Source organism: Aedes albopictus, chromosome 1 (genome assembly GCF_035046485.1).
Source record: "Aedes albopictus strain Foshan chromosome 1, AalbF5, whole genome shotgun sequence".
NCBI lineage: Eukaryota > Metazoa > Arthropoda > Insecta > Diptera > Culicidae > Aedes > Aedes albopictus.
This window is the reverse complement of record NC_085136.1, coordinates 103124249-103143398: the sequence shown is the minus strand read 5'-3', so window position 1 is coordinate 103143398 and position 19150 is coordinate 103124249. Positions and strand designations below refer to the sequence as shown.

Genomic DNA, 19150 nt, shown 5'->3' with positions numbered 1-19150 from the left:
CGTCATGTTCCAAATTTGTAAATATGACGTCACTCCCATAAGAATGCCGTAGGAATGGAAGAGCCGACTAGTTTCCGATCGCCGCACCTATGGGTAAATTCACATCGGTATAGAGTATCTTCGTGCCTGCCACACGATATGCACATTCAAAATGGTCATTGGCACCTATTGGCACCGGATGCTCTCAGTTAAAAGCTGTGAAAGACGACAACCTATTGCAAATTTATGCTTATCATGTATCTCCTAGGTGTACATATTCCCAATTATACATGAAATCTTTTACCAGTAACATGTAGATCTGGCTCCTCTCTGTCAACGGGATAAGTTTGCATAAAATATTCCTGGGAAAGATTAGAGAAGCTGACCTTTGCAATGGGTTTTCCGCCCTATGTATATGGGGTGGCTACCGTGGCTCCATCTGTTCAGTTTATAACTGTTTTAGTTACTCCAACTTCATTGTTGTACATTTAGGGAATCACTGCATAGGATAAAGGGCAATAGTCATGTTAATATTGAGGTTTGTGGTTGGCTTACTTTTAGGTACTGCGTTTATTGATAGGAAATCGAAAGAACATTCAAATTTATTCATCGGATGGACTGTACAAATCTAAGAGTGAATTCACACGACACGTAAATTCTACCTCCAGGTCTCGTGCCACTTGCAATGGCAACATTCCCATCCGCTCCGTCAAATATGCACTGAAAGCGGCGTGGCGTGGTTGTGTGTCCAAAACGGATTCAGCTTTGGACAGAATTTCTTCAATTCGTTCGTCATAGAGATCTGTTGTGCGGCGCTTTTTCGACGATCTGCAGCTGCTGTTCATGCCCCTTTGCCCCTTTTGCGTTTGAGGGGTTGTTCCGCCGTCCTCCAATTCATCAGCTTGCTCCTGCTCCTCATGAGTTTCTTCAATTTCTTCTATTTCTACTGTATGAGGGTGCTTTTGTACGGTTGGTGCGACTTGATAGTTTCCTGTAGTGCTGAAAATGTATTTTTTTGTAAATAAAGTTTTTGCATATTTTATCAAATAATCACAGACAAACGTATGTAACAGTTCGAACATTTTTCAATTCAAATCACAGTCACGGAATCATAATCGCCCAATTTTAAAAGCGCTGAGTTTGGCCAACCATGAACTAGGTGGCGCTAATGTGCCGTCGAACTCGAACAAAAATGATACGAGCGCCAAGGGTAGGCAGTCGACCAACTATCAAATTTTCAAATAGACCAATAAATCCTTGGTTGAATCGGTGTACCATGGGAATGATAAGAGTATTATGTTTGTTTGTCTGTGAAATAACACTTAAATATGTGCCGAATTCTAGATTCCCAGCGTGAATTCGTGAAATTTGAAGATTTTTCATAACAAGGTATTGAAGAATTTTACAATGGAATATTCTTTAAATACAACCCCCTCCAGGTTCCAGGACTATTAAAAAAGTGGCCACTTCCATGGGAAAACGTAGTTCACGGACCATCCTTAAAAACGATCAATCCATCGGTACATTCCTGAAACATACTTCAATGGACTTGTAGTTTGGTGCGCCACAAGCTGTATTCTAGAGCGGTTCGAAAAATGTCCACTTCTCCGAGGGAACCAGGTTCCCAGAACATCCACTTCTCAGCTAATAAATAATATTCTCCCAACAAACTTGTGCACAATATTGAAATTTGGCATGCTGCAAGATAAGTTTCAAAATTATTACTGGATCGATGAATCGTTCTGAGAAGTGGCTGAATTCAAACTTGCGGATCTTCCGGTTCTTCCCGGGAGCTCAAAATCTTCTAAGGAGTAAGATAATATCTAGATTGAGTTTAAATAAGGGCGAAAGTAACATGAGAGAGTTCTCTTCATCGACTCTCTCTTCTTCAAATTAAAGTGACAAGATGCAAGTATTGTTGAACTTTTTGGTCATAAATCGCTAGGTTGCGATGCAATCTAGCGTCTAAGTGTAAAAAAGTTCGATTGAATTTGCATCTTGTCACTTTAATTTGCAGAAGAGAGAGTCGATGAAGAGAACTCTCTCATGTTACTTTCGCCCTTATTTAAACTCAATCTAGATATACTTACGGACGGTTCTCGCAATGAGCTGAAAGGAATTTCAGCTCATCAAACAGCACCCACTTTGAATCGTACAGGTCATCTGCTCCTGCTCCCGAGACAGATGACCCATTAGATTTGCGAAGTTCCTTCACAAATCTATCGCGAATGTTTCTCCACTTCGTTTTAGCCATGTTCTCTAGAAAGAAAAACAGACCGAATATTTTATTAGAATAAGTTTGATCAATATACATATAATTATACTTGAACGTTCAAAACTTACCGGGAATATTTAGCTTAGTGGCCACGGCTTTCCAAGCCGCATCCTTCTGCTGTACGTTTCGGTATTGTTTTTGGCCTTTCGCGTAAATCTCGGGATATTTGCGAATCTCATTTATTAGAAGGAAATGAACAGAATTGCCTTGACTCGACTCTCCTGCGTACTCCATTTTCTGAAATCTAAGTCCAAAACAGATTCAAAAGTCTTGCCGCCACCGCAAATTATGAAAATTTTCAAAAAAATGCGGTTTTAGTACATTCCGCACTTGCCGTTCCGCATCATTGCGTGCCGCAACATTTGATTCCATACATTCAAAAGTGACAGCTGCCGCAGCCGCACCGTTGCCGTTCCGTTGCCGGACCCATTGCGTTTAGCCCTTCATGCCTACGGTGTGATGCCATGTCGTTCAGGAAGACTGCTGTTAAAATAAATCAGTTGGTCTTTCAGTTGCCGGTGAGCTTTTCCGAGGATTCTTCCGGCGCTGCTGGCCTGCTGGTGTCGTGGTGGGTTCCTGGGTTTAATGGCATTTGTGAAGGAAACGCTCCGCACCCCTGGCCGCACTAGTTTTCCTGTGAAGAGCAGCGTTGACGGTGGTTCGGTCGTGTGCGAAAACTCTGGAATCCTCCATGAATGCGAAGTCTGCGTGAGTCCGTTGAAAATCGGGATAGCGACGAATTGCTGTAAAAATGTAGGATTAACCATCTTTCAACCTTGTGGCATGCAAAGTATATTTCACTTACCTAAGAGCAATAGTTCAGGCACAATTTGAACATTTAAATCACTAGAAGTACTACAACACGCGGAGCAAAGTTGTTTCATCACGTTAGAAATGTTTTGAATATCGGTGGACTTTATGATGGTGAAGTAGAAAATGAAACAAACTAAAATTGCAGTTTGTTTGCAAACCAATTTGGTTGTTGTTTTTTCTCCAAATAATATATTAGTTGAATTTACTGCCGAGTTTGTTGAATCGAACTAGTATTTTAATTTGTTTGTCGCATCGAAACAACCCGGACATTAGTGAATGTAAACTGAATTGTTGGTTAGAAATAACTAATTTTGGGTTCAAAACAACCGACTGAGTTTGTTGTTTTGTGATAGTTTCTGAAGGTAAAAACAACTAACTTGTCAGTTTGTTTCAAACGACATTTTTTGATTTATTGCAACAAAATGTCATTTAAAAACAACTAATTATGTAGTTTGAAATTCAACAAACGTGTTGGTTGTTTCAAACTACACTGATTCTTCTCCGTGATGTATTCTTACAGTGTGGTCTCCGAGTATTTTTTTTTTTTTCAAAGTACTTCAGAGTACTTCAAAAGATTCTTGCAAAGGCTTCAAAGGCCTTTTAGATTTTTTCAAACGTTCTTCCATAGTTTCTATCAGGAGATCCTCCAAATATCCGCTAAATGATTTTTCCACGGATGTAAACAAGGATGTAAATCATTTCTCCATTGATTTATCCAAGAATATATCTTGGCATTTTCTACGAGTTTCCCCAAGGATTCCTTCAGAAATTTTTGCTAGCATCCCTCTAAGAACTCTTCTAAAAATTTATATTTTGGCTTTTGATCAGACTCCTTAGAAATTCTTTCGAAAAACTCTCATTCTCATTCCGAAAAAAAAATCATTCAAAGTTACCTTCTAGCACCTCAGTCAAGCATTGCTTCAGGATTTATTATTGATTCCTTCAGAAGTTCCTCTGAAAATTCGTCCAAAAAAATCTTCGAGGATTCCTGATAGGGTCAACGTGTCTTAGTAATCCTACAATCCCAAATTCATCCAATTCGAAAACTAACCGATTACCGCGCCGATTGATTACGTAATTTTTGTTATCATTCTTGCTCACTTCTAACAAAAATATAAAAAAGCGCTTGATTCCATGGGAGCGTACATGTATATGCTTACATAATAAGGGAATATATATCTGATTTGATAAGAACAAATCAAATGATTTCTTCAGAAGTTTCTACAAGGATTCCTCCTTAGACTGTTTTGCCACTTTCTTCAAGAATTCTTTATGAATGCCTAGAAGTATCTTTTAAGTGATTAATGCAAGTTTGAGATTTCATATAGAGAGAATAGGCTCCTAAAGTCCTATCGGGATTCTTGTTTTAAACCACAAAATATGGTTCAAGAGTACATATTTACTCATTTTTTGACGTTTTTATTAACCGTAGTTGAAAATATATAATTTTTATTTTTTTAGCCTTTTGTCTCGTCCCTAGCTTATAACACATACTTTGAGTGATTTTTTTTCATCGTGTATGTCAGATAGGAACATTTTTGAAATCCCAGTGCGAAAAATGTCGAGCTCAGTCACACAAGGTTGACCTCAAATGTCAAAGTACAACTATTTACCATTTTTCTTATTTCGAATTTTCTCATTATTCCTTTGTTTTTCAAGTTCGAGTAAAGTACAATTCCGATTAGAATACCATGCTTGATCGTATTATTCAATATAAGCGAGATTTCGTCTTTAATTTTAGGACCCTATTCTTCAGGAATCGCTTCAAAAATTCTTACGGGATTTTTCCCAATAATTTCTTAATTTTTTCTTGAAACAAATCTTTCAGAACTTTGAAAAAATTATCTTATTATCTTATTAGGAACCTCTGTGAAGGTTTTATCAATCGGATAAAGCATTCTTTGCTTAAATTATTCAATCATTTCTTCAAGAGCTATACAGAAGATTACTTTTGGGCTTTTTCCAGGGATTGCTTTAGGAATTCTACCAAGGATTTATTAAAAACTCTAAAAGAATTCCTTCAAAGATGCCTTAAGAAATTCCTCCCAAACTATCTTCAGGAGCTTTTCCAAAGATTTCTTTATTAGTTCATCCAATAAATTTTCTTGCGATTTCTTCAAAGATTCAACTGGTTCAAATAAAAAATTGAAAGATTTTTTTTTAAGAATTCTCACAGAAATTCCCCAAAGAACAGTGGCAAATAAAAAAAATCTACTGGTATTCCTTCAAACAATTTTTGTGTTTTTTTTGGGAATTGTTTGTGAACTCCCTTAGACTTTCGGAAATTCCTTAGGTAATTCGTTGACATTTTCTTCGGCCGTTCCGGCAAGAGTGTATCTCGTAAAATCTCAAAAGTAACAATAGACGGAAATCCGTAAGGGGTTATCGAATGAAATTTCGACAGGAATTACCAAAGAATTTTTTGAGAAATTAACGGAGGAATTTTCTAAAATTGCCGCCTCAATTTACGAATTAACTAAGGAATTTTCAAAGTACCTGCCTAATGAATTTCGAAAGGAACTATTGGAAGAATTACCAAGGTCAAGTAGATTAGCAAAGGGACTGCCGGTGAAACTTCCAAAAAAATTGCTGAAGGCATAAGCGCCAACATGTGACGTAGTTGAAGGGGGGGGGGGGGGGCAAGGCCTCTCAAAATCAATGAAATACTATCAAAATCGATGCAGTTTATCCAAATAAGGCATATTCATGTGGACACTCGCGCATTTAGTCGAAAAAAGTTGCATTACGTTCAATTTTGAAGAGTTTTGCCTCCCCAACTACGTCACAAGTTGGCGCGTATGGCTGAAGGGGTAGGGTTTGCCTGATAAATTTCTAAAGCTATTGCCCAAAGAAATTCAAAAAGTTATGCCGTAGATTTTTGAAAACATTAAAATCTAAATCAATTTGGAATATTATTGCCCAGAAATTTTCGAATGTTGAAATTTGGCTGGGTAACAAATTTCAAAGGAACTGCCGATATAGTTTTCAAAAAAAATTCAAAGAAACCCCCAAAAATTATCTTATAGCAATTTTAGGATCAAATCCAATAAAAATGGCTAGAGAAATTTTCAAAAACTTTGTCAATAAAAAACTTCGCAAAAAGTAATATGAAAGATTTCCACGGGGTTGCTCTCAGGAAATCCGCCGAATGCATTTCCAAAGTAAGTTATTCTAAAGGTAATTACCAAAGGATGTTTCAAACGAATTGTCAAAAAAAAAACCAACGAGAAATTGTAAATGGAATTTCCAAAGAAATTTCTGTCGAAAAAATATTCTGAAGAAGTTTGCAAAGCCATTGCTGAAGCATTGCCGAGAACTGATCAAAGAAGTTTCCAAAGGAATTGCCCAACAATTTCTCAAAAGAATTACCGTATAAATTTTCAATGAAACTTGTAACAGTGTTCCTAAAAAAACTCGATAATTTTTACCAAAGGAATTGCGAACACAACATCTGAGACAATTGCCAAATAGTTTCTTTAAAAATAATAAAGATGTCGAAGGAGTTTCCAAATAAATTTCCAAAGATATTCCCTAACGAATTGCTGCATGGATTTCCAAAACAATTACTGAAAAAGATCCAAAAGAAATTTCCAAAGGAAAATTCTAATATTTTTTTTTTCAAGAATTCTCAATAAAATTCGCCCAAGAAATATTATTGGATTTTTTTAAATGAATTCTTAAGGCATTCTTCCGAGGTTTCCATCTATTGATACCATTAAAGCACAGACAAACAGACGTAACACTCTTCAAAACGACTTGCCTCATGCATTCAATTCAAATTTCATTTGATTTGCGCGATCCTTCCACCAGAGGCGCTAGTGCTCGATCGCTTTGACGTTTGCCAGTGTACACGTTGCTGAATGATGCAAACGAAAATTACAGGCGCTTTGTTTAGTAGTGTGCGTGTTAGACAAATGTCAAATGAAAATCCATCATGGCCGACAGTGTTGCGCGCGGTTCTACCAACAGGTGGCAGTGTGCGCATGAAAAAGACACCGGGCAAAAGTTGTTGAGGAATTTCCTTTAAGAGTTACGTCTGTTTGTCTGTGATTAAAGATTTACTTAGCGATAACACCAATTTTCTTCACGAAGCTTCTAAGATATTTTTCTATGGATTTCATCAAGCATTTGTTCCAAATGAGGAACTCCAAGAACTTTTTCTTAGATATCTTGTACGATTCATCTAGGAATAACTTCAAGGACTTCTTTACAAACTCCTGCAAAATTTGTTTCGGAAGATGCTACAGCGTTTCTGAAGGAATTTCTTCAGTAATATGTATCCCCAAGAATTCCATAAAGAGTTTCTTAAATATTTCAACAAACGATTCCTTTGGGGCTACCTTACATGATCCTTTGAGCAAATTTCCCAGAGAAATTCTTTTAAGATTTTTTTTTAAAAAAACTTGCAAGAATTCTTTTTGCAGTACCACAAATGGTTTTTCTTGAAGTCCTTTCAAAGATTTCTTACGAAGCATAGTTCAAGCATTTCAAAGATTTCTTCAGAAGTTCTTCCAATAATTGCTGTATGAAATCGTCCAAAGATTCCTTAGGCATTTTTTTTTCAAATGCCTTTTCATGATTCGATCATGAATCCTTTAAGAAATTCCAGTGAAGACTTCTTTTTCTCCAAGGATTTTTTCAAGGTACGTTACAAAGATTTCCTCAGGGATATCTCAACGTTTTCCTTCAGATAACCCTGCAAGGGTGAACACATTCATCCCCAAAGGATTCCTGCACAAATTCCCTCAGGGGGTCTTAAAGAAATTCCACCAAGGCTTCCATCAGAAATTTCTTCACGAAAATCTATAGAAATTGTTTTGCAAATCAACATCAACGAATTTGAGAGGAATTCTTTCGGGTTTATGCTATTGATTTCTTTGAAAAATAATTTAGGCATTCTTCCAAACATTCCTTCGCTTTCAAAATTCCTTCAGGAATACTTTACGTGATTCCTCATAGTACTTCTAGTAGCGCTACTACTACCTCACAGTACTGTAGTAATCTGTCAAGAATGTCATCAAAGATATCTCTAAAATTCAAATGATTCTTTCCGAATGCATCTTAGAATTCATCTAGAAGATTCTTCGAGGATTCCTTTAAAAATTCCTCCGAAACTACCTGCAAGCCTTTCTACAAGATTCTTTCGGGATTTCTTCCGAAATTCCTCCAGAAAATCTCACAAGGATCTATTCAGAGCCATGCCTGATCAAGCATGATCTCAGAAATTCATCAAAGGTATTTTCCATGAGGAACTCCTGCCAGATCCTTTCTTGGAGAAGTCTCTTGAAGAATCTTGGTGAAATCCCTTAAGGTTCATCTGAAGAATTCGTTGAAGAACTTCATGACACAATCCTCGAAAGACTTTATGAAGGGATCCAAGGAGGTATTCCTGAAGGAATTCTTGGAGGTGTTCTTGAAGGAATCAATTCAAGTATTCCAAAATCAATGCTTAGAAGAATTCCTGAAGCAATTAATGAAAAAAATCTGTAAGTAAATCTTAGAGGAATTTTTTAAGAAGTCTTTGAAGTAATTGCTAGATAAATCGTAGTACATATCCCCGAAGGCAATCTCGCAGAAACCTTTCAAGGAATACCCGAGCAAAGGCGGATAACAAAATGATAACAAATTCTGTTATCTGGTTATCATTCGTTTGATAATTAAATTTGTTATCATTTAGGTTGAATTAAGAGCCAACATAACAAAAATGATAACCCAAATTTACTCCACGAATACCAAAATGATAAGCAGTTAAGTTATCATTGAGTTCAAGTTGATAACTAATTGTGTTATATAATATTTTATTCAATATTACATTTAGTTATCAACATGAAAAAATACAGCTGATTGATAACAGGTTTTGTTATCATTTGGTTATCATTCAGAGCTATTTTACCGACCAAAACAGTAAACATCTACTTTACCGACATAGTTAGCAGTTGATAAAAGTTTTTTGTAATTAAAATTCATGTTTTCAACTATTGCACCCAGTGAGTCTCGAACCCTGATCGAGTGATTATAATCACGCACTTTGACCACTTGATCCATTTCCGAAGGATTTTGGCCCGCTGATTCCGAATCTGACTTCGGAATAGCTGTAACACGTACAGTTTTTGAGAAAAATAGGGGTTTATTCACAAAATTCACATTTTCATAGAAAACAAAATATTGTCTTAATATTTATAATTTTTTTATCTGCTCATCATAACCAATATTTAAATTCAATAGATTTTGATCCACTGATTCAGAATCTGACCCAAGAATATCTGTAAAACGTTATTTTTTTGAGAAAAATGGGGCTTTATTTACAAAATTTCATATTTTCAAAGAAAATAAACTATTATCTTTATAATTTTAAAGTTTTTATCTCCTCATTTTAGCCTTTATTTATATTTATTAGATTTTAATCCACCGATTTGGTAAGTTACCTAAAAAATCTCTGTAACACGTGCAGTTTTTGAGAAAAATGGCTTTTTAATCACAAAATTTCATATTTTCAAAGAAAATAAAATATTGTCTTTATAATTTTAAAGTTTTTATCTACTCATCTTAATTCATATTTTATATTTAAAAGATTCTATTTCACTTATTCGTAATCTGACCTAAGAATTTCTGTAACACGTAAAATTTTTGAGAAATTTTTGAGTAATTTTAAATTTTGAGTATTTTTTAGATGAGCAGATAGAAAAAAATAAAATTATAAAGACTGTAGTTTATTTTCTATGAAAAAATTAAAATTATAAAAACAGTAGTTTATTTTTTTATGAAAATATGAAATTTTGTACTTAAAATTCTATTTTTCCCAAAAATTTTACGTGTTACAGAAATTTTTGGGTCAGATTGCAAATCAGAATAAGAAAATTTATTTAATATAAATATTGGTAAACATGGGCAGATGAAATAATAATATTATAAATACAACAGTCTATTTTCTATGAAAATATGTAATTTGCGAATAAAACCCAATTTTTCTCAAAAAATTTACGTGTTACTAAAATTATTAGGTCAGATTCTGACTCAGTGGATCAAAATCTATTTAATATGAATATTGGTTATAATGAGCAGATGAAAAATTTGAAATTATAAAGACAATATTAAATTTTCTCTGAAAAAATGAAATTTTGTGAATACTTTCTCAAATATTTTACGTGTTACAGAAATTCTTAGGTCAGTTTCTGAATCAGTGGATCAAAATCTATTGAATAAAAATATTGGTTATGATGAGCAGATGGAAAATTGAAAAATATGAAAACAATATTTTCTTTTATATGAAAATCTGAAATTTGTGAATAAAACCCTATTTTTCTAAAAAAAACACGTGTTACAGAAATTCATAGGTCAGATTCCGAATCAGTATATGAAAATCTATTAAATACAAATATTGGTTGAGATGAGCAGATAAAAAAAATTAAAATTGTTAAGACAGTAGTTTATTTTCTATGACAACATGAAATTTTGTCAATTTCTTGATTTTGCTTTGGCTGACCAAGCCATGTGGGAAATTACACTGTTGAAAATGCTTTGACATCCATGTGCACAACAGAACATGTGCTCGATGAACAAATTGAGATTTGAAATTATGAAAAGAAATCCACGTACTCCGGTGAGACTCGAACTCACGACTCCCAATTCGCTAGACGGGCGCTTCTATTCCTTCAAGCTACGGAGTCACTCGACTATCTCCGTCGCCAGCAGGCCTAGAACTGAACTCGATTCCACAATCGCACATGGTTATCTTCTTTTCACAATCCAAACCCCCTTCGGATGGGATTAGATGAACATCTAACACATTGTCTGTTGTGCACATGTATGTCAAAGCGGGAGAGGAAGTTATTTTTAATTGTCGAGAGCTTCGGGCACTGCCTTCCAATCACTTATTGGTATGGCAATTAGTGTGCAGTCGGACTCTCGACGGGTCGGTCCTCGGCCGACCGAATACGGTAAGGGTGACCGTAGCACCTTACAAATGTCAATTTCTTGATTTTGCTTTGGCTGACCAAGCCATGTGGGAAATTACACATGGATGTCAAAGCATTTTCAACAGTGTAATTTCCCACATGGCTTGGTCAGCCAAAGCAAAATCAAGAAATTGACATTTGTAAGGTGCTACGGTCACCCTTACCGTATTCGGTCGGCCGAGGACCGACCCGTCGAGAGTCCGACTGCACACTAATTGCCATACCAATAAGTGATTGGAAGGCAGTGCCCGAAGCTCTCGACAATTAAAAATAACTTCCTCTCCCGCTTTGACATACATGTGCACAACAGACAATGTGTTAGATGTTCATCTAATCCCATCCGAAGGGGGTTTGGATTGTGAAAAGAAGATAACCATGTGCGATTGTGGAATCGAGTTCAGTTCTAGGCCTGCTGGCGACGGAGATAGTCGAGTGACTCCGTAGCTTGAAGGAATAGAAGCGCCCGTCTAGCGAATTGGGAGTCGTGAGTTCGAGTCTCACCGGAGTACGTGGATTTCTTTTCATAATTTCAAATCTCAATTTGTTCATCGAGCACATGTTCTGTTGTGCACATGGATGTCAAAGCATTTTCAACAATGAAATTTTGTGTTTAAAAACCTATTGTCTCAAAAATTTTACGTGTTACAGAAATTCTTAGGTCAGATTTCAATTCAGAATATGAAAATCTATTGAATATAAATATTGGTAAAGATGGGCAGATAAAAAAAAAATATAAATATAATAGTCTATTTTCTATGAAAATATGGAATTTGTGAATAAAACCCAATTTTTCTCAAAAAATTTACGTAATACTAAAATTATTAGGTCAGATTCTGATTCAGTGGATCAAAATCTATTGAATATGAATATTGGTTATAATAAGCAGATGAAAAATTTAAAATTTTAAAGACAATATTAAATTTCTTTGAAAATATGAAACTTTGTGAATAAAACCCTATTTTTCTCAAAAACTGTACGTGTTACAGGAATTCTGAAGTCAGATTCGGATTCAGCGGGCCAAATTCCATTAGAAATGGAACAAATGGTCAAAGTGCGTGAAAAAAGTTTCAATTTTGTCGACTAGTGTAAAGGGACTCAGTGAGAGGGAGAGTGTTTGAAGGCTACGCTTTCGTACTGCAGTCGCATTGAAGATGGAAAGCAGAATCTATTTTTAGATTCGAAGTCCACCAGACCCTCAGTCTTGGGAAAGCTTTGAAATGTGCGTTTGGAAACTGATAACATATGTTGTCATCATTTAGTATTTTTATGTTATAGACCAAAATTATTGATAACTAAATTTGTTATCATCTCATTATCATCAATTGGAAAAAGATGATAACAAAAATAACAACATGATAACACCGATAACATAGTTTGTTATCAAAGTGATATCACTTTGTTATCCGTCTTTGCTCGGGATATTTGGATAGAAATGCTTGATAAAATCGTTGGATACATTAATTGCACTTATTTTTCATACGAAAGCAAAAAAAAATCGACAAACTATTGTTATTACGGGTTTGACCTGACATGCACACTAAGATCAGCTCGGTATTTTCCCCATCTTTTTACTGAGTTCTCAACAGCAGATTTAACTCGGTACGCTCGGTTGTTTATTATGCGGAAATTCTGTAAATGAGTTACCGAGCTCAGCTAATAAACTGTCAAAAGTTACTGATGCACGGTAAGTATCGTTACTGGTGAACGGTAAATACGATTACTGAGTGTACCGAGATAAATCTGCTGTTGAAAACTCAGTGAAAAGATGAAAAAAATGCTGAACTCAGTGAAAAAATTACTGAGCTGGAACATCTGAATCTTAGTGTGTGTGTTCAGATCTTAATTTTCATAACTGCGGCCCCTGAATTTCAGTTGGTACCTTAAGCTAAGTCAACAACTCCCAAGTAACCACTAAGCCGTAAAAATTGGCACCAAGTTGGTTCTATATTCATATGAAGAACAGTGCCAACAGAGCTTTTCAGAACTACACGCTAACCTGAAACTACCCATCGCCTGGGTCGATTCTACCCGGATTTTCATGTTGTTAGCAGTTGTCAGAATCCGGGTAATCCGAAAACCCAGATTGGTTGAATCTGGGTAAAGATCTGGGTAATCGGCACTTTGTCACTTTCCGGTTTGAGAATATGGCAGCGATCAGGCGAACGCAGGCAATTATGGATGTTTCCACGGAAAATATGAGGATAAATGACGGGAAAACAGTGAAATTCTTCAAAGGAACTGTTTTCCTGCATCAGGTAAGTGAAAAGCACATGGGAATTAGGAGCTTTTTATCAAAAATCTAAATTGGAAATAAATTAACAAAATCAAGGTCCCGGAGAAGCTGGGTACCGGTTACCCAGATTTTGCAACCAACATCGGTAACCCAGATTTGAGTAAAGGTGCCTTTACTCAGATTAGAGTAACTGCAGTTTTGCTCAATCTGGGTCGCTTTGACACCAATCTGGGTAACCGAGGGTTAGCGTGTACATCCTATAAGAGCCGATGCACACGGGCGGCGCGTCCACGCAGCGTGCACGCAAGTGCGTCCTGAATTACACGCAATCAAATGGGAGGATGCACACGAGAACGCAACGCTACCGCACCGCAACCGCGCCGCACCGTGTGCGGCACGCAATGTCAACGCATGCCCCACAGGAACGCTGCGGCGACGCGGCGTGAATTAACGCAGCGTCTATTAACGCTCGTGTGCATCGGCTCTAATAGATCTGCTAAAAAGCAAGGGGTTGGAAACTCTGACACCTTGTGTGAAACACCCGTTTAACACACCAAAAACACCTTCTGACACCTTTCGACACCATTCAAATGTACCACCGCGATTTCTTTTCTATTTACTGGCATCACTGTTCTGTCGATAGAGGCTTGCATCAAAAACATAACCTCATCGAATTCTCATACGATTTGTAAACATTGCCCTCAAATTTTTTTTGAGGGCAAGGACGGCTTTATGGACCGACGCCGAAGGAAAGAAAGAGAAGGAGACAGTGATGACGTCAGCGTGCAAGCGCTCATATTTTTGTTTACGTTTTCAGAGTCGCTGACCAGTAGCAATCGAAAAGTTTCAAACGCGAGGTTTTAAAGTGGTTTAAAATAGATTCCGTAGCATAGCCATTGGCATGAAGGTCCACCGCCACCAACGGAACTTCGGCGGAACGGGCGGAATGGACCACCTCGTGAACCACAACACCTCCTCCAGCAAGCCCAATAACCACCCAGGTAACCACTAAGCATTTGAATAAGCCGTGTATCAGCCCGTATTACGCATTTAAACTGCTTGCTGCCCTACATAAGCAGTTCGAATGCATAGCTGCCTTGAGTTAGCATAAGTTGTGCTGCTCAAAAGCTTCCGGCTGTTAATTAGCATTTCAACTGCTTCAAGTGGTTTCACTTGGGAGCATAAAGAATGCTTTTCAACTGCTCTTTAAATGCTAGGAGCAAAAAGGTTGGGAGATATGTTACGCATTTGGCAACACATTTTGTCTCTCTCTTACAGAGCCTATGCTTCTGTTTACAAGTTTGTGCATCTTATTTGTTTCTTCATTTTCTCCTGCTCATCCAAAAGCACCAAAGAAAACATTACTGCAGCTGGATTGGATTGGGAACTTGGCCATCAAAAAATCACCAATTATTTATCATTTCGTCGGAAAATATGTGCCGAATAGGTGGATGCTTTGGTGGATCATAGGATTGTTTGAAAGAGGGAAGAAACAATCATATTCCACAGATATTTAAAAGAAGGGATCGTAATGCTCTACCACAACGAAATATCGCAATGAAAACAAGTTTTGGATGTTGAAGCTGTTATCGAATCATTCTTTATATTGGCGAATAAATCAACGCACGCCACCGGGACAGCTTCAGCATCGTGGATCAGGAGCAACAGAATCCGAAGCAGATATGATTAATCAATCTCCGGATCGTAAGTTCAAACCTACATCACTACAAAAATCAGCAAAAAAGTACCACCTAGCACCGGCTGGAATATGGAAGGACGATGTAGCGGGGAAGCAGGCTGAGAGAACGAGAGGCAGAAGTCAATCTATTTTTGTTTTTCTTTTGCTCGACGAGGCGTTACGCTTCTTTGACATTTCGTCAAGACGTTCCTGAAGGGATAGCACTAAGACAGCCCGTTATTTTGCCAAAACCTGCTGTGAGGTAGCACTATAGGCGCATATACGGCTAATTAGCATTAAACGCCTTGTCGTAAAGGCTACTATAATGCCGAAGGAATGCTATTTTAAATGCTTACTGGTTACTTGGGCAAGTTCTGGTCGTAGTGCGACGCAGTTTTCAAACAAGCCATCATCTCGAGACCGAGACACCCGTCGACAGCGACATCCTACCGTAGGCGATTGTTCGAGGGATTGTTCAACGTACAATTCTGATCGATATTCTGGATAAATGCAAAAAGAACTGGGAAGAAACCAACGACTCCGGCTCCAGAATGGTCACCGCTTCTGAACCAGAACCCCAGGACGTCCCAAATCAAACTTCCGAGAACCATCGAATTGATCAAAAGCCTATTCCGAGAAAGGTTACTAAAGCCATTCTATACCAAGACGACCGGAGTCAAACCACGACCATGGTGGCCTCGCCGCACAGTGGGACGAAATCAAAAAAAGTGGGACATGGGTATTTACTCAGAAACTATTGGAATTAGCGTTATGTGGTCTTCTACAATGTTTCTCCATTTTACAAGTACTTTATTTTGATGTAATAAAATTTCACTTAAGGGTGGTATACACTTAGATAAAAAAATTAACTTTTTTATTTTACGTCAAAATTGAAAAATGTCTGAGAAAACATTGTAGATAATGTATTTAGAAGAAACTTTGTCGAAGACCAAAAAATTCTATCTCGCAGTTTAACAAAGTTATAGGGCAAAAATGGTGTATATGTCCCTTAAAATAGATTTTTCGAAATATCTTTTTAGAATGAATTTTCCCAGTTTTCCAATGTTCAGGAAAGTTGTAGATACTGCAAAAATACACATTTTTTCTGAAGACAGCAAATGGCTATCTTTTCGTTTAAAAGACTTAGGAATGTTTTTCTTACTTTTTTATACCAACTTTAGGGGGATAGATCATACAGAATAGCGGCTATTAGCAGCTAATTTCCACGTTATGTTTTGCATGAACTTACACCCTTTTGATACATATGCAAATCACAACGGGATCGAGCGGGATTCACTACACTTTTTCAATTTATGTATCGTAAGATTTTAACACAAATACCCCACTTAACAAACAGTATGTTTAAAAGATTTCTTCATTTTATTTTTTTTTTTATTTTGCCTTTGATCTGCAAAGTTGTAGATGCTCAAAAATACACGGTTTTACCAAATAGACCAGATTACAGAGCTGGATTATGTAAAAAACATCAAATCCTGAGAACTAATAGGAATAAAGACAAATTAAAAAAACAGTTATTTGGAGATAATATTTTTTCCACTACCGCGGTTGGCACAAGAAGGTGTAGATCACAGAGAGCACGATGGGCGGGCCAGGTGGAGCGTGACCTAGCGAGCATTGGGCGCGACCGAGGATAAGAGCGGCAGCCACACACCGAGTATTGTGACGTACTATTGTTGATTATGTCTTGTCTTAAATGTGATGTTGAACAAATAAATGTATGTATGTATGTATCACTTTTCTCCTTCAAATCAACCTTAAACTAAACAGTAAACAGCTCTGACCTTTGAATATTAGATTGGTTTGAAATCACTTTCAAAAATTACACTCTGACACTCACTGACTGACCTCGATATATCTAAAACCAGAACACGTACAAAAATACCGCCTCCAGAAAAGTTGTTGCTTATTTGGGCTTAATAACTTTGCTGAAGACAGCATCTTTGTAAGTCCTCAGGATTTGGAGATATTAAGGTCAGTCAATGTGATGCAATATTGCAGCAATATTTTTTGTAGGTCTATACTTATGCCGGCTAGTGTATTTCTATGCATCTACAACTTTACTAATCAAATACCAAAATAAAAAAAATGTTTTGAAATCATCTTTCAAACATACTGTTTGTTAAGTGGGGTATTTGTGTTAAAATCTCAAGATACATAAATTGAAAAAGTGTAGTGAATCCCGCTCGATCCCGTTATGTTTTGCATATGTATCGAAAGGGTGTAAGTTCATGCAAAACATAACGTGGAAATTAGCTGCTAATAGCCGCTATTCTGTATGATCTATCCCCCTAAAGTTGGTATAAAAAAGTAAGAAAAACATTCCTAAGTCTTTTAAACGAAAAGATAGCCATTTGCTGTCTTCAGAAAAAATGTGTATTTTTGCAGTATCTACAACTTTCCTGAACATTGGAAAACTGGGAAAATTCATTCTAAAAAGATATTTCGAAAAATCTATTTTAAGGGACATATACACCATTTTTGCCCTATAACTTTGTTAAACTGCGAGATAGAATTTTTTGGTCTTCGACAAAGTTTCTTCTAAATACATTATCTACAATGTTTTCTTAGACATTTTTCAATTTTGACGTAAAATAAAAAAGTTAATTTTTTTATCTAAGTGTATACCACCCTTAAGTGAAATTTTATTACATCAAAATAAAGTACTTGTAAAATGGAGAAACATTGTAGAAGACCACATAACGCTAATTCCAATAGTTTCTGAGTAAATACCCATGTCCCACTTTTTTTGATTTCGTCCCACTGTGCGCCGGTGGCAGAATTTGGGATCAACGGGAAGCGCTCGTGCCATCTAATGACCTCGATGTGGCTAAGATTCACTAGGCCAAATCACATCCCAGGAATTGCAAGAGGAAGATGCCCCAACCACTTGATCATCGCCGCCGAACGACTTTCACTCCACCATCCACTCCCTAGAAGGTGTCGAAGTGTGTCAATCGGGTGTTTTTGGGTGTTTCTCGGTGCTTTGACGTTTTTGACAATTAATGTGATAGACGTCACATTTTTCCAGATTATTGGCAACACTTCAGAAGTTCTTTCATCGTTGTTTTGTTTTGATGTAAATTTAACCAAACCAAGTTCAAACAACACGGCCGAAGCGACTTTACACCTTCCCGCATGTTGCGGAATTCCGGTCCCGGTAAGTAAGGGAAGCTCTCGGGGAAGCTTAATTCCTTAAAGTTTTTAATAACAAATACATCAGCTATTTTCCAACAACTTTCATGCCAGGAATCGGAAGTTGCCGAGCAAAAGCTGGTATTGGATTTAACTCCCTTGGAAGCAAGTGCAGTCCAGCAGGATGCGTCGCCAAAACTCAATTAAACGGAACACCCAAGCAAAGCGAGCCACAAAAGCAGTCGAGCGAAGAAGGACAAAACCATCGATGCTGCTTCAGCCACAATCATCGAGCATGCTGTGCTGGAGGACATTCTTGAAGAAGATCTGAAGGAAGAGACATCGAATAGTTAGAAATCGTTGAGTCAAACGCTGACGTGGTCTGGCAAGGACAAGGGAATGATGTTTCCCGTGTGATGAAGCGAAGGCGAACGATGATCTATAGCCACTGAAGAAGAAATCGGTAGAAAAATTGAAGTGGGCGGATCTTAGTCGGTTGAATCGATGAACAATGAACGGAAATTGATCGGTACAGGAAGACGAGAAGAGCAATCTTCCGACATGGGGTTTCTAATGAGAACGAACAAGAAACAAAAAAATAAGTTAGTTTTATTACAATAATAATGATTCATTTTTTATTTAATTTCATGCTTATCACAGTACAAAAAAATTACACACCTCTCACATTACATATACTTTTGAGTTTTGAGCAGCTTTTGTCCAGATACGCCCAGATGATTTGCCAGGAAGCAATCGGTCGTAAAATCCTACGAAGCTTCCTCCAGTAAATGTTTCACACCAAAGGTTGGTTGGTCCCACAAACAGCAGGCGCCAGTGACGCCATCTTCGGTTACTGCCTCGGAAACGTATGGGCCAACATTACGGACAGTCGCCATGTTGATCTTCCTTTAGGGGTCCACCCGTTGTTGCTGTTGCAACCGAAGAATCCGGAAAGGATGGGAGCGGCACGCGATACCACCAGGAAAAATTCTGCCGATGGAAGAAATGATTCCGAGATTACTTCCTCCAGTGGATCAGAGTGGATGGTGGAGTGAAAGTCGTTC

The 19150-nt window shown here is 37.2% G+C and overlaps 1 long non-coding RNA gene across 1 annotated transcript; it reads left to right on the top strand.

Moving 5' to 3' along the window:
• Window positions 1-17884: 17884 nt before the first annotated feature.
• On the top strand, window positions 17885-18638 carry LOC115256500 (uncharacterized). The gene is made up of 2 exons (XR_009996138.1): window positions 17885-18111; window positions 18175-18638. It is a non-coding gene; the product is annotated as an uncharacterized LOC115256500 (long non-coding RNA).
• The last annotated feature ends 512 nt before the right edge of the window (window positions 18639-19150 follow it).